Source organism: Adiantum capillus-veneris, chromosome 12 (genome assembly GCF_014529385.1).
Source record: "Adiantum capillus-veneris isolate H3 chromosome 12, ASM1452938v2, whole genome shotgun sequence".
Taxonomy (NCBI): domain Eukaryota; kingdom Viridiplantae; phylum Streptophyta; class Polypodiopsida; order Polypodiales; family Pteridaceae; genus Adiantum; species Adiantum capillus-veneris.
Genome location: NC_140942.1, coordinates 137,957,488 through 137,972,433, shown reverse-complemented (window position 1 = coordinate 137,972,433; position 14,946 = coordinate 137,957,488).

Here is a 14,946-nt window from a genome sequence, read left to right as displayed (position 1 = left end):
TAGTTTTAGTCTATTCCCTTAAGCAACACATTCCCAAGTTTAAGAAAAAGGGAAACGGACCGTTTGTCATTGAACATGTATCTCCAAGTGGAGCAGTTAAGCTGTCCACCCTAGATGGTGAACCAATGGCTAATTGGATTAGTGGATGTCGTTTAAAGAAGTACAATTTTCCACTAACCAATGAATTGCTAGAAAGGATGAATGCAGCTAAGCAAAGAAAGATAAAACAACAATAGGTTATTGATGAAGCCCAAGAGGAAGCTTGGATTCAAGTACTCAAAAGAAAAGCTGCTCTCAAGAATCAACAGATACCTATTCCCATGAACACTCTAGAACTAGATGACCAACAATGGGAATTACAGAAAGATGCAGTGTCAACAGATGATGAATGGTTAGATAGAATGGACCTTCCCATCAAAGTATAGTTGAGCAATTATAGCACAAATGCATTGATCAATTCAAGAGCTCGAGTAAATGTAGTCAGTTATCCCACGTACAAGAAAGCAACAAGTCAGTCTTTGATAGCCCGAATAGCAACTATTAAAGGATGCAACAAGAACCCAACACCAACATTGGGAGTAGTCAAATTAAATGTGATAGTACACGGATGTTCATGCCCTCATCAGTTTGTATGCTTACCAGATGAACACATGAATGAGACAATGATTCTTGGAATCTCATGGATGCGGACGTACAAGGAAGTACCAGATTGGGATATTAATCAGCTCAAACTATCACCTAAAGGCGGACAACTCATTGTTTCAATTGCACCAAGCAAGGAGGAATGGAAAGGAGGTTACCAGCAGAGCAAACCATGAAGCAATCAATCTTCTCCATCCTATAGAAAATCAAAAGCTACAAGTAGCATGCAAGGAGTCAGGCAAATTTAGGGTACCAAAGGCACAGCTTAAGGACAAGCCGATTCAAATCTAGGTGCCCAAAACACCATCTACAGGACCAAAGATGGTTCCAAAGTTCAAAGCACCAAGAGGAGCATCTTCAAGCAGAGAACCTAAAGCAAAATGGATTTGGAAGAAAAAGGAGCACTTATCTTCTCCGTGCAAATTGCAAAACCGATAAGGCAATGGAGAGTTAAGTCTCAAAGGACTTAACCATACCATTCTGACCCAAACAAACCAAGATACCAATGGTGGGTAAAATCTTGACAATAATCACTATTGATACTGACGGTACAATAAAGCAAAGAGCACACAAGCTACAAGAATTGCTCTTTGGAAGACAGCAAAAGAAAACCTCGACATCAAAAACTCTTGAGTTAATACTCAAGATCCCACTCTTGCACAACATAATGGTTTGAAATGCATTGATCTTCAAAGCATGGTAGAGCCAACCAAGGCTATGCATAGACACGATTGTTCAACCCATGCACACAGTCGTCCCGGAGTACGCCATCTAGGAGGGGTGGAAGGGAACTAAGTAATTAAGGGCAATGTTTGAGGAGGGAGAAAAAAGTTGGATGTTAATGTGTAATTTTTGCAAAATTACCTAATAATACCCTTACAAATCATCAATATGGGAAATCTAACTGATAACATCTCCACGATGAGTGTAAATAGTGTATATATTATCAAAAAATCATTAAAAATTAGTCTTTTTGGTTATTTTTCATCTTTTTTCTTGATATTGGGACTTAAAAATGGAGAAATCCAACCAAAAACAATAAAGTTGTGTTTTCAATTGGATTTTCATAATTATTGGATTTCTATTTTGCTTTTTTAGCACATTTTGTTACTTTCCTTGATTTTTTTCAATAAACAAGTCCAAAATTAATAATAAATAGCAAATGAGCTCAGATGTAAAAATTGAAGATACACTGATAATTAGAAGGATAAGGTCTATAGGCACAAAAGATTTCAATCAAATCGGCAGATGGAAGCGGGGAGCCTAAATTAGGCGACCAAGGCCTACTTTTGCAAAATTCTTGGAGAATGAGCTACAGGAATCCGATTGGGAAAATTTTTGAGTCTAACATAGAATTCACGGCCTAATAGGACTAACAAGGAAATTTGGGAAAAAATGGTTCGGGAAGTCCGACTATAGATATCCAGAGTAGCCTAAAATCTCCTCGTTTTCACTTTGTCGCCTTTGGAGAAAGAGCTTTCGACCTTCTTCGCACGCATTTTCTAGAGTCCATAGTCGCCCGTTTACAACACCGTCTCACACAAGACATGAGGGGTAAGTTATATACTTATCAATGATCCATTTTGTATGGCCGGTAGCTAGTCTAAACCCTAGGAAAAACCCCTAAAATCCGAGCAGTGCACGAAGTCCTACAACCAAAAATTGACCATAACGGCCTGTTAGCTCAACCAAATCGGACGAGACTTGAACTGTAGCATGCCCCTATATGAAAGAACACTTCTATATCACGAGTTGACCATTCGGCAGGAGTCAAGGGGGTCCCAAGTAGAAAAGCTAGGTTTTTGGCAGATGCTAGAATTGAATTCTGACTCCACAGACAGCTTATAGACTGGGTCTATATACAATGTATATGGTTGGTTTCATAAAATCAATCAAGGAAAGCTCTCAAAAAGCAAAAAATAGCTCAAAGGCTCAAAGCGTCAAATTTGACATATGAAGTCAAACCGACTCCAAACGGGCCAAAAATGGATGAGTTGCTTCAAGACTATGTAGCAGACAAGTCCATAGCCTCAAAAGTGACTAACCAACTCCATAGGCCATGTAGTCACAAAAATCGGTGAATTCAAAGTCGACAACGCACGAAGTGATGCCGACAAGACAAAACTTTACCAAATTCAATTTAGGACTTGTTTTAGGTGTATTGAATATGTTTATGTCAAAATTTGTCAAGTTTTGCAAAAAAAGTTGGCTGCTGTAAATAATCGTGATTATTTACTTTTGTAATTTTTTGGCTTAAAAATGATACCCATCACCTCACCTATCTCTTATGCACACCTATTACATGCCACATTTCAAGTATGAGCCAAAAAGATCAATGATAACTTGAAAAATGCCAACAAACGCAAAGAAGTCTTTCCAAACCAAATTTTGAGTTATCTGTCCCATTTTTTAATACAAATCACCTCATATCTCATACACAGAGTCTACATCATGCTTAGAACCAAGTTGCACCAAAAAATGTTCATTTTGATGAAAAAGTTAATAATCACGATTATTTACTTTCTTGCCAAGATGGGGGAAAATTGCAACTTTGACTTCATGGGACCAAAGCACATGATGTCCTAAGCCTACTAACCTCATATCCTGCAATTTCATCAAGCAACATAACCGTGAAGGGTAATGGAAAGGGATCCTTAATTGTTTGAGCGTTCAATTTCCTATAATCCACACACACTCTAAGCTTTCCATTCTTCTTGGGTACCACCACAATAGGGAACAACCAGTCGCTACTAGCTAGTTCAGTAATGAACCCAGCCTTTAGAAGGTTATCAATCTCTTCCTTGACCTTCTTAGCGTAATTTGGATTCATTCTGTATCACTGCAGCCGTACTGGTCTGGCATCTGGATTCAGTGGTATTCGATGTTGACAATATGTTCCTAGGCGAACACATCCTTGTACTGTTGGAACATATGTCTTGCCTTCTCTTTCATCTTAGGATTCAAATGTTTGTTGACTTTGATCAATCTAGGATTTTCCTTAGAACCTAAATTCCATTCCTCTATTTCCTTATCATCTGGAAGTAACCAGTTAGGCCCTCTACCTTTTCTCTTAGTTGACTCCTCAGCATAATCCCAAGAAGGTCCCCTGAGCTCTGAATTGCTATTCTGATTTTCAATAACTTCTTTAGAGTGTATTCGTTTAGAATCCACTGGTGCACTGGAATCAACTGGTTCTTCTGGCCTTCCAGTCAACTGAACTGGCCGTTCTCCAAAGTTCTGCTCAGTGAACAGGTCTGGAAATTGCTTCTTTTGCTTTTTAGCTTGATCTTTGTTCAGTAACACTGCGTTGAGATCTATCTCGATTAATGGAAAAATATTTATTTTTTCCAGCATTCTCTCAATTTTCTTCACCTTATACTTGTTACCATATACATGTGGTAGTGATGTGTGTGAACACACTAGGACCGTCGGAGCATTTTTTCCCTCTTCAGGAGGCTTTTTCCCCCGTGCATTGTATATACGCCCATCACTCTAGGGCTATCTATCTTTGCATTACACACTAAGTAACACACTCTCTATTGTGTTCCTTGATCTTCCTTCATCTTCTCCAAGCTATGTGCGTTTCTCTACAACCCTAATTCCAACAATTGGTATCAGAGCAGGTTGCATCCTCCCGGGCTTAGTCGCCAGCTGCTCCAGCACATGCCTGCTCACTTTCTCCGATTACAGTGAGGTTTGGCAAGCGTTCGCAAGTCGACAAATATTTTGGGTAGAATCGTAGAGCTCAGTCTGCTCAGATTTCTGGTTCGGGCTCATTTCGGCCTTCGTTTCCACTACAGGCAGTACTGCACAGGCTATTTCGTCATTTTGTGCAGAGTTTCTGTCAGTGCCATTTTCTGCATAACATGTGCCTTATAGACTTCTACCGTTTGTGCTATATAGCGCGTGTTGTTCCCGCTCCATTTCTCCTATTTTTGTGCAGTTTTCACATCAGGTGCAGCATTTACCATGGCTGACAACAACAATACAGATGTGTTCAAGATGTTTGCTGTTGAGGACAGGTTGGATGGGGACAATTACCCTATGTGGTCTTATATGATGCAACACGTTCTTGTGTCAAAGGGCGTCTAGAATATTGTGCAGGACATTGATGTAGGTCCTGGTTCTGAGGATGTAGGCGATGTTAAGGATGTTGCAGGTCTTGCTGCAAGGATTGCTGCTGTTAGAGTTGTTTTTCCTACGGCAAAACAAGCTCGTTGGGATGTTAAGGATGCGCACGCTCATGCATTGATTGGGTTTTCTATGAAGCGCACCATTGTTCCTCACATCCGTTCAGCAAAATCTGCAAAACAAGCTTGGGATATTTTGGTTGGTCTTTATGCAAGTCACAATGAGGCTAAAATTGCTTTGCTGCGTAAAGAGTTGGTGTTGAAGATTATGCATGAGGAAGATGATATGGACACTTTCCTTGCTAGTGTCAAGGATATCAATGACCAGCTGATTTCTATAGGTGAAGTCATTTCACACAGTTCCCTTGTGCACAGTGTTCTTGATGCCTTACCAGATTCTTACCAGACTTTTGCTAGTACTTGGAAACTCATGACCCAAGGAAATCCAGAAGTTGTCAAGTTTGATGCATTATGCACATTGTTGTTGCAAGAGTCGCTTTCCAGAAAAAACAGGACTAGGCAGCGTGCAGTAGAATAGGCTTTTATTGCTTCTCAAAGAAAGTGTGGTAACAGCAATGCAGCCACTTCTTATGGTTCTGCTGCGAGTGGAAAAACTTCTGTTCCTAATGCTTCCACTGGCGCAGTACTTCATCTGGCAATTTTGGTGATAAGGGCAAAAAGAAGATGCACTGCCATTATTGCAAGGCTAATGATCACTCGATCAAGTCGTGTCCTAAGTTAAAGGCCAAAGAGGCTAAGAAGAAAGAGGGTGGTTCCACTGCAAATGCTGGTTACACTACAAATGCAGCCATTTTTGAGTCTTCTGTGAAAGGAGACTGTGATGCTGATGTTGATGCAGAATGGGCTTTTAGCATAAAGTGCACTTACAATCCTGTTGTCCATGATGCATGCTTGTCAGTTGTTGTAGATTCACATGTGTGGTATTTCAACAGTGGTGCTACAAAGCACATTACCTCACATCGTGAATTGTTTACCTCTCTCAAGTCTGTCCCTCATGGGAATTCAGTCACTTGTGCCAACAATGCCTCTTATCCAGTTCAAGGAGTTGGAAAGATTGTGCTCACTGCTGCTAATGGCAGCTCCTTCACACTTGTTGATGCATTTTATGTACCTGGGATCAAGAAGAATCTCTTGTCTGTATCCGCACTTGCTAGACTTGGACTTGTAGTCAAATTTGTGGATGACAGATGTACAGTTCATGATCCACTGGCAGTACCTCGTCTGGCAAATCTGGTGATAAGGGCAAAAAGAAGATGCGTTGCCATTATTGTAAAGCCAATGATCACTTGATCAAGTCGTGTCCTAAGTTGAAGGCCAAAGAGGCTAAGAAGAAAGAGGGTGGTTCCACTGTAAATGCTGGTTCCACTACAAATGCAGCCATTGTTGAGTCTTCTGTGAAAGGAGACTGTGTTGCTGATGTTGATGCAGAATGGGCTTTTAGCGCAGAGTGCACTTACAATCCTGCTGTCCATGATGCATGCTTGTCAGTTGCTGCAGATTCACATGTGTGGTGTTTCGACAGTGGTGCTACAAAGCACATTACCTCACATCGTGAATTTTTTACCTCTCTCGAGTCTGTCCCTCATGGGAATTCAGTCACTTGTGCCAACAACGCCTCTTATCCAGTTCAGGGAGTTGGAAAGATTGTGCTCACTGCTTCTAATGGCAGTTCCTTCACACTTGTTGATGCACTTTATGTACCTGGGATCAAGAAGAATCTCTTATCTGTATCAGCACTTGCTAGACTTGGACATGATGTAGAGTTCATGATCTCAGCTTTGGTGATGAAATTGTTGCATCTGGGCTTCTGTGCCATGGGCTGTATAAGCTCACTTTGTATGACAAGTGTGGACAAAATTTTGCAAATGCTGTTGCAAATTCAAGGGCTATTTCAGATGCAAAACTTTGGCATGCACGTTTTGGTCATCTGAATTTTGCCAGTTTGCTGCGTTTGCAGAAATCTGATATGGTTGCTTCTTTGTCGCCTCTTGAAGCACCTGTCAAACATGTTTGTGAAGGCTGTATTTTGGGTAAGATGCAGCGTTCTAAGTTTCCAAAGGATGGTTCAGTTCGGGCCACATGCAAATTGCAGCTTGTGCATAGTGATGTTTGTGGGCCCATGCAAACTCCATCCTTGGGCAATTACCTGTACTTCGTGACTTTCATTGATGATTACTCCACGCATGCATGGGTATTTCCGCTTAAATCGAAGTCCGAAGTCTTTATGTGCTTCAAACAATTTCTGGCTATGGCTGAAAATGTCTCAAAATATACTATGGGCACCCTCTGTTCCGATCGAGGGGGGGAGTATATGTCTCATGACTTTAATGCATTTCTAGCTAGTCGTGGGATAAAACACCAATGTACAGTGCCTTATACACCTCAACAAAATGGTGTTGCTGAGAGGAAAAACAGGTCACTGACGGAAATGGCATGATGTATGGTCAAAAGTCAAACTTTACCGCATTCTTTTTGGCTTGAGGCCATCATGTGTGCCACTTATGTACTTAACAGGTTTCCTACGAAAGCTTTGCAGTCCATTACTCCATATGAAGCATGGCATGATAGAAAGCCTTCTATTGAGCACATGCGTGTTTTTGGTTGTTTGGCATATGCTTTGGTGCCACAAGTGCAGCGCAGAAAATTGGATGATAAGGCTGTCAAATGTATTTTTGTTGGTTATAGTGCTGAAAGCAAAGGTTACAGGTTGTATCATCCACAAACAAAACGTATTCTGGTTTCTCGGGATGTAGTGTTTGTGGAAGATTCTGTTCAGCCCTTGTTGTCATGTACTAGAGACAGTAATGTAAGCTCACAGGACATTTATGACACTTTGTTGCCTCTTTTCAGTGGTGGAAATACGAATGTAAGTTCCAATGAGGCAAATGTACAGCCTATGGGGGTTTCTGAAAATGTTCTAGATCAGCCTATTATTGATGCAGATGTACATGATGTACTTGATGAGGAAAGGGCTGAAAATGAGCAGGCTAGAGGTATGCCAAAATGGCTGGTGCACACTTTGCGTGACAGTAAATTGGATGCACCTTTGTCTAGTCGTACTCGTTCAGGCTCTCGCCATGCATCTTATGCATTAGATTGTTGTGCTTTGGCTGTGTCTAGCTTACATGATGTTGAGGAGCCTCTGTCTTTTGATGAAGCACAAAATTCAGAAAATTGCATGGCTGCCATGCAATCAAAATATGATGCACTTATAGAAAATGACACATGGACTTTATGTGATTTGCCTCCTGGCAAAAAGGCCATTGGTACAAAGTGGGTTTACAAGTTGAAACGCAAACCGGATGGTGAGATCGATCTCCATAAGGCTCGACTTGTTGCAAAGGGTTATGCACAGAAAAAAGGCATAGATTATGAAGAGACTTTTGCTCCCACTTGTCGTATGACTACTGTGCGTTTTCTATGTGCATTGGCAGCTCATTTTGGTTGGGATGTACATCAATCAGACATTGTTACTGCTTTCTTGAATGGTGACATATTTGAGGAAGTTTATGTAACGCAGCCTCGCGGTTTTGTCATAAAAGGACAAGAGGACAAAGTATGCAGATGTAAGAAGTCTTTGTATGGGTTGAAGCAATCTCCTCGTGCTTGGTATGAGAAAGCTGACACTCATTTGGTGAAACGAGGCTTTCGTAACAATCCAACAGAAAGCACACAGTGTATGTAAAGCATGAGGATGATGTACTTCTCATTGTGGTTCTTTATGTCGATTATTTGCTGATCACTGGACCAAATGAGAGACATATTGCTGAATTTAAGGCTGATTTGAATGCTACTTTCAAGATGAAAGATTTTGGGACTGTTGCATCATTACTTGGGTTTACAGTTTAAGCAGTGTGATGGTGGTATTGCTTCGTGTCAAAAAAGTTACATAGAAACATTGCTATGTAAGTTTGGACTTGAGGATTGCAAATTTATTGCCACTCCCATGGAAACAGGTTTGAAAATGAGTTTATATGATGCTGGCGATCCTGCTGATGTCACTCTTTACCAAACTGTTGTTGGCTGCCTCATTTATGTATGCAACACGAGGTCAGATATTCAGATTGCAATCTCACAGGTCAGCAGATTTATGCATAGCCCAGGGCCTAAGCATTGGCAGGATGTCAAGAGGATTTTCCGCTACCTTACTGGCACTTTACATCTTGTCTTGTTTTATCCCAAGGGGGGATCATCGCCGCCAGACTTACATGCTTTTTCGGACTCAGATTGGGCTGATTGTTTTGACACGCGAGTGTCCACAAGTGGATTTTGTTTCATGCTTGGCAGTTCATGTATATCATGGTTGAGCAAGAAGCAACCTACTGTGGCCACTTCTAGTTGTGAGGCTGAGTACAGGGTAGTCTTCACAGCTACAGTTGAGTGTGTATGGCTCAGACGCCTTATGGTGGCTGATTTGGGTGTTGGACAGGACACTGCCAACACTATCTACACTGACAGTCAGAGTGCATTGGCAGTTGCGAGGAACCCAGTTTTTCATGCTCGCACAAAGCACATTGAGGTGCATTACCACTATGTCAGGGAGAGGCTCTCAGCAGGAGAGATCAGCTTGGCTTATGTGCCAACACAGGACAACCTTGCATATCTTTTCACAAAGGCTTTGTCTCGTGAGAATCTTGCAGATTTCCGCAAAGCTTTGGGCTTACTCCCCTTTGTGGACTGATCCTGTCCTCAGGGCATGGAACTTCCCTTTACTCATGTGCCAGCTCTCGCTCACCGCATCACTCTAGGGGGGATTTGTTACCATATACATGTGGTAGTGATGTGTGTGAACACACTAGGACCGCCGGGGCATTTTTTCCCTCTCTAGGAGGTTTTTTATCCCGTGCATTGTATATACGCCCATCACTCTAGGGCTATCTATCTTTCCATTGCACACTAAGTAACACACTCTCTCTATTGTGTGCCTTGAGCTTCCTTCATCTTCTCCAAGCTGTGTGTGTTTCTCTGCAACCCTAATTCCAACAATACTTCTGGCAAAGCTCTTTGGATCTCAGCTCCTTTCTCTAGCTCCCATCTGAATCTGCATTTTGCTACTGGCACCTTGTATTTTTAGAGTCTAATTAGCATAGGCGTGAAAAACCTGTGTTGTTCACAGCCATGGGTGCCCCAATAGCATCCCATATGCGCCTTGCACATCTAATACTAAGAAGCTAGTTTTGAATTTTTCCTTGCCCACTCTTATCTTCATACTCTCTATCATACCAGTTTCTTGCACTACTCGATGGTCCGCCATTCAAACTTTGAAAGGTGTAGGTTTCAGATTTGTAATTCCCATCCTTTGTTGAAGATGTGCCCCCAGGATGTTTACCCCTACTCCTCCATCCAGTATGACACCAGATAGTGGTTCCCATTGTTTCCTAACTTTATAATCTACCTGGATCACTGGTACTTTATCATCTCTGACAGCAGCCAAGTCAACCGTTCTAGCTTGCGCCCCAGCCTTCCTTTACTGTCTGATGAAATTTGCTGCTACACGCAAAGTTTTTCTAATTTCCTCTAACTCCACCATGAGTTTCTGAATTCTATCACAAATCTTGACATGAATTTCCTCCCTCTCATGATCAGAGTTGTTATCAGAACTTGAAGAATTGGTAGTATTTGCACAATACCATTCCTTTGTTCTAGTGATTTCAGCTCCCTTATTAGTCTCTAACTCTTCCATCAGTTCCTAAACTGCAGCCAACATGGTCTCAGGTGTTCCAGACCTTGACTGATCTGGTTGTGCTCTCTCAAAAGACTAGGCTGGTATCTTCTGAATGACCGAGCATCAAAATTCTTTGGCTGCTCTAGCAGCTTCTTGCTCTGTGATTCTCGCCACCAATTCTCTATGATCCTGCCATTCATCAACCACCTTTGCTTTATCCTTGGTTTTTCACACCTCTCTCTGCTGAGCCCATTTGATGTTGGTATCTTCTGAATGACCGAGCATCAAATATCTATGGCTGCTCTAGCAACTTCTTGGCTAAATCCTCTGTGATTCTTGCCACCAATTCTCTGTGCTCCTGCCATTCATCAACCACCTTTTCTTTATCCTTGGTTTTTCACACCTCTCTCTGTTGAGCCCATTTGCTACTTTCAAGATTGACTGGTTTTGCTGGGTTATATGGGATTTCTTCAATAACCACCCCTTTGTTGCATGTAACTGCTCGTACAGGAACTAATTTTGGGGCCTTCACCTTAGTAGCCACAGTAATAGGTGATTCTAGACACTGAGCCACGAAATGCCCATACTCACCTCAAGTATAGAAATTTAGACTACAACTCTGGAAATTACCACGACCTCGGACCCGGCCAGTACCCCCTTGGTATCTGTCGTTCCCCGTACTAGTACCACTGATACCCAATTTCTCTTCTTGGGGTACACTGGTAGTTTCCACTCTTACTGGTTCAGCATTGGTAAATGCTACCACAGATAGATCTTTTCCCTTCTTGAAATGATGAATGTGAATGCCACAGTTGTTCCATAGATGGCCATAAGCTTTGCATTAAGTACATTGTGGACATTCATTGGAAACATGATCTTTTGATTTACACTTTGAACACCAGGTTTCCACTCTTCTTACTGGTTGTCTGGTCTAGCTGATTTCAACAATCTGCCAAGTCATCTCATCAATCCTTTTAGACCAAGACCCCTTCTTAGCCTTGTCTTTGCTCTTCTCATCTGAGCTACTTTTAGAACTATTGGAGGTCTTATTGGAATCAAAATTCTCAGTAGAAGTACTGCTACTAGTGGACCTCCTCTTCTTATGACTCCTTTTCTTCTTAGCCTGTTGTTCCAGCTTCACAGCTCAATGTACCAAATCATTAAATTTATTTGTTGGTGCAGGAACCTCCTGTTGCCTAAGCTTCTTATTGTGGAAACCTTATAAAAACCATGTCCGCAATCGCTTTTCTGATGGTGGTTCCTGCAGCTACCTAGTCAGCTCCTTGATTTTTTCAACATAACACTGATAATTTCCTTTGCTTTATCTTATCGAGTTCATAGAGGATATCCTCATCTCCTCTGTTATCTTAATATTCTAGTTGGAAATATTTGAGTAGTTTGTTATATGATCTGAGTTGGCAAGTTGGGTAATGGTAGTACCATTTCTTTACTGCCTCCTTTAATGTTTGAGGAAAGTATTCCCCCCAGTCATCTTCATCAATATTTTTCAACTCAGCATACTGTTCAAAGGCTTGGATATGAACATTCGGGTCATCTTTCTTCCCACCTTTGAACATTGGAAAAGAAATTTTCAATGAAGAGGTGTAATCATGTCGATCAGCATCGTTTCTGTCTCTTCTCACCTTAGGAACCTGACTCCTTCTTGAAGATTTCTTACAATGGTTTGTGTCTGCATCCCAGTCAATTTCTTCTTCAATATCAGTTTTTGTCTCCTCCCTGGCTTTTCTACTGGAACTATGGCGACCACCTTTACTACCTTTGGATCCTTCATCCCCATGTGTGGTCTGAGAACTCCTGGCCTTGCGTTCTTCCCTCTCATTCCTTCTTCTTCTGGATTGACTGGAGTGCTGAGAGTCCTTAGCCTCATCAGCATGATTGTGCTCCTCCTGAGCCTCGGTCTCAGTCTCCGGTTCATTCTTAGGATCAGAATCTCTTTCTGAATCCTCAGGGATAGGGTCAACACGGTAGGATGGTTTAGGACCACGGCTGGTTTTGGGTGCCATAACTTCAGCTGAAAATTCAAACTGGGAGAAGCGTTCTGGTCAACAAGCAAACAGCTCTAGCCATTGTGATCGCCAAAATGGAATTGGAGCTGATCTCTTTAGATAGTTGATTCCAGTGTTAGAATTTATAGCTATCCGAAGTTGTCAATTTAGTCAGTGAAATTGGAATAGAATATGAAAACTGAATTGGAATAGTTAACTGAACTGAAATACTACTGGGATTAGAAATAGACTGAATGACTGGAAAAGTGTTTCAAGTTTAGATTCAAAGTTTATGAAGAACGAGTACAAGGTATAACAGACTGAAGCCCAATTGACTACTGTAGTAATGATTACAGAGTAGAATTACAAATGAAGAGATTGTAACTCAAGAACAGCTTCGAAGACTAAAACCAAGAGACTAGGAGTAAGAAGTCAAAATACAAGCAGCCCAATTACAATGAATGGGTCCTATTTATAGCCTCTCAAAGTTACTGTGGTAACCACCGTGGTAATTACTGATTGATCCATTGTTCGGCTTCCAAGAGATAGTTCCCGCCTGTTGAGACTGTCTTTGCCGTCTACAGTGCAACACGTTCGCCTTCCTCTAGTAATGGTGGTGCTCTCTCATGCCCTCTAGCTACTCCCGATAATTTTTACCCATAAGAAAGTTGTTCATTTTGAAATTCCAAAGATGGAAGTTGTTCTTGTTCAACTTCTCACTGACAATCTGGTTAAGTCCATCATTGTTGAACGACATGTTTTTAACCCTTCACCAAGTCTCTAAGTAGCCTACTAAAAATAGTATGTTACCACTTGTAAACATATTATATGTTTATACACCTATTTCATAGCAGAATAATACCATAACAAAAAAACTATATACCAATGCCATCAGTAGCCCAAATTAGTCCGACCTAAGCAGCATGTCCAAGCAATTGTTGCCCTGATAAATTGCCTCTTTTAGAACTCATACAAACCAAAAGGTCGTGATTTTCAAAGCAGTCTAATGTAAGAAGTGTTAGCAAAATGCTGTAAAAAAGTGTAGCAGAAACCAGTAGTCAATAAGAAGCCTTGGAGCAGCACGCTATGCCCAACAGTAGGCTATCAAAATCCAATAAAGCCAATGAGCTAGAAGTTTGAAAGTCATCAGAAGGCCAAGTAGGCCGATAAATCATCAAGAAGTTGACCATCAGCAAGAAAGGACTATAATCATCTTACCAAACTATGGAAACCTTCTAGAGCCTTTAAGTGATGTAATTGTAGACAGCAATAACCTATCTTCGACTACTAGCAGCCTACAAAAATTGGGAGATAGTCTATGCCATCAAGCTTAATTGGTTTTGCTTCCCAGATGTAGGATGGGAGCATCTCAACACGAGCAAGACCTGTACTATCCAAATAAGTTCCCATGATCTTAGCCAGTTGTCCCTTCTGAAGACCAGAGACAGTATTACTCATTACGATGGTCAGCAACCAGTGGTGGCCAAAAAAAAGTTTCTTTCAAAAAGAGAGAGAGCTCTCAATCCTGAACTAGAGAGCTATCCCTTAGAGCCCAAAAAAACTTGCTCTGGCCTGCAATATCTAGTATAACAGTTGAATACAATCTAATTCAAATGATGCAGAGTGTAGACCTATGTAAAGGTCTAGAGGCAACCTAGACTCCATCTTAACAAAATAAAGTAGCAGTGGTTAAAATTAGACAAAAAACTCTCCAAAATTTAGAAATGTAGATAGCAGCCAGTATGTAAGGCTTTGGTTATCAAAGGTACAAATGTCATTCAGCTGATTCTAGAGCAACATCCTGTTCAGCCTGAAAGAGGTAGATATGAATGAGGCAAGCTCATCACAATCCAAGCCCCAATGCACAATCCAAACCAGTAGCAACCAATATCTTCATTAAACTTCAGCTGGATTATTAGGATACAAGCATCTCCAATCTTTCCACATCAGACAAAAGAGTCAGGTCACTTCCTTAAAGCAACCACGTAGTGTTACACGAGAAAAACACCAGATCAGTACCAACAGAGGTCCAAGCAAGCAATAATAGGAAAGTCCAAATCTATTTGGGCCAACATATATCCAAAAGGGTCAACTACATATCATGATATTTATCAAGTGTTTTTGTACCTTCAAACTAGTAGCTCTTGTACAAAAGCCAGCAAAATGAGTAAAATCAGAGGAGCCTAACTTCACTCATATCCTTTACTCAAAAGAACCCAATTCCAAGTAGTATTCACTTAATTTCATCCATTTAAAATGTAAGGGGGACTCATTCCACCATCCCATGTCAACTATCCATCAGGCAAACAGAACTGGTTCTGCTGCAAGGGATGTCATCCCCACCTAACTCTTCTGCAATCTCATTGCTCACATATATAGAAAGTCTTGAGTATGTTAGGTTATTACTGAGGCTGTAGCCAACCTCATCAGCCCAAGTACATATCTCAGCTGTAGACAACAATCCCATCAAACCGTTAGCTAG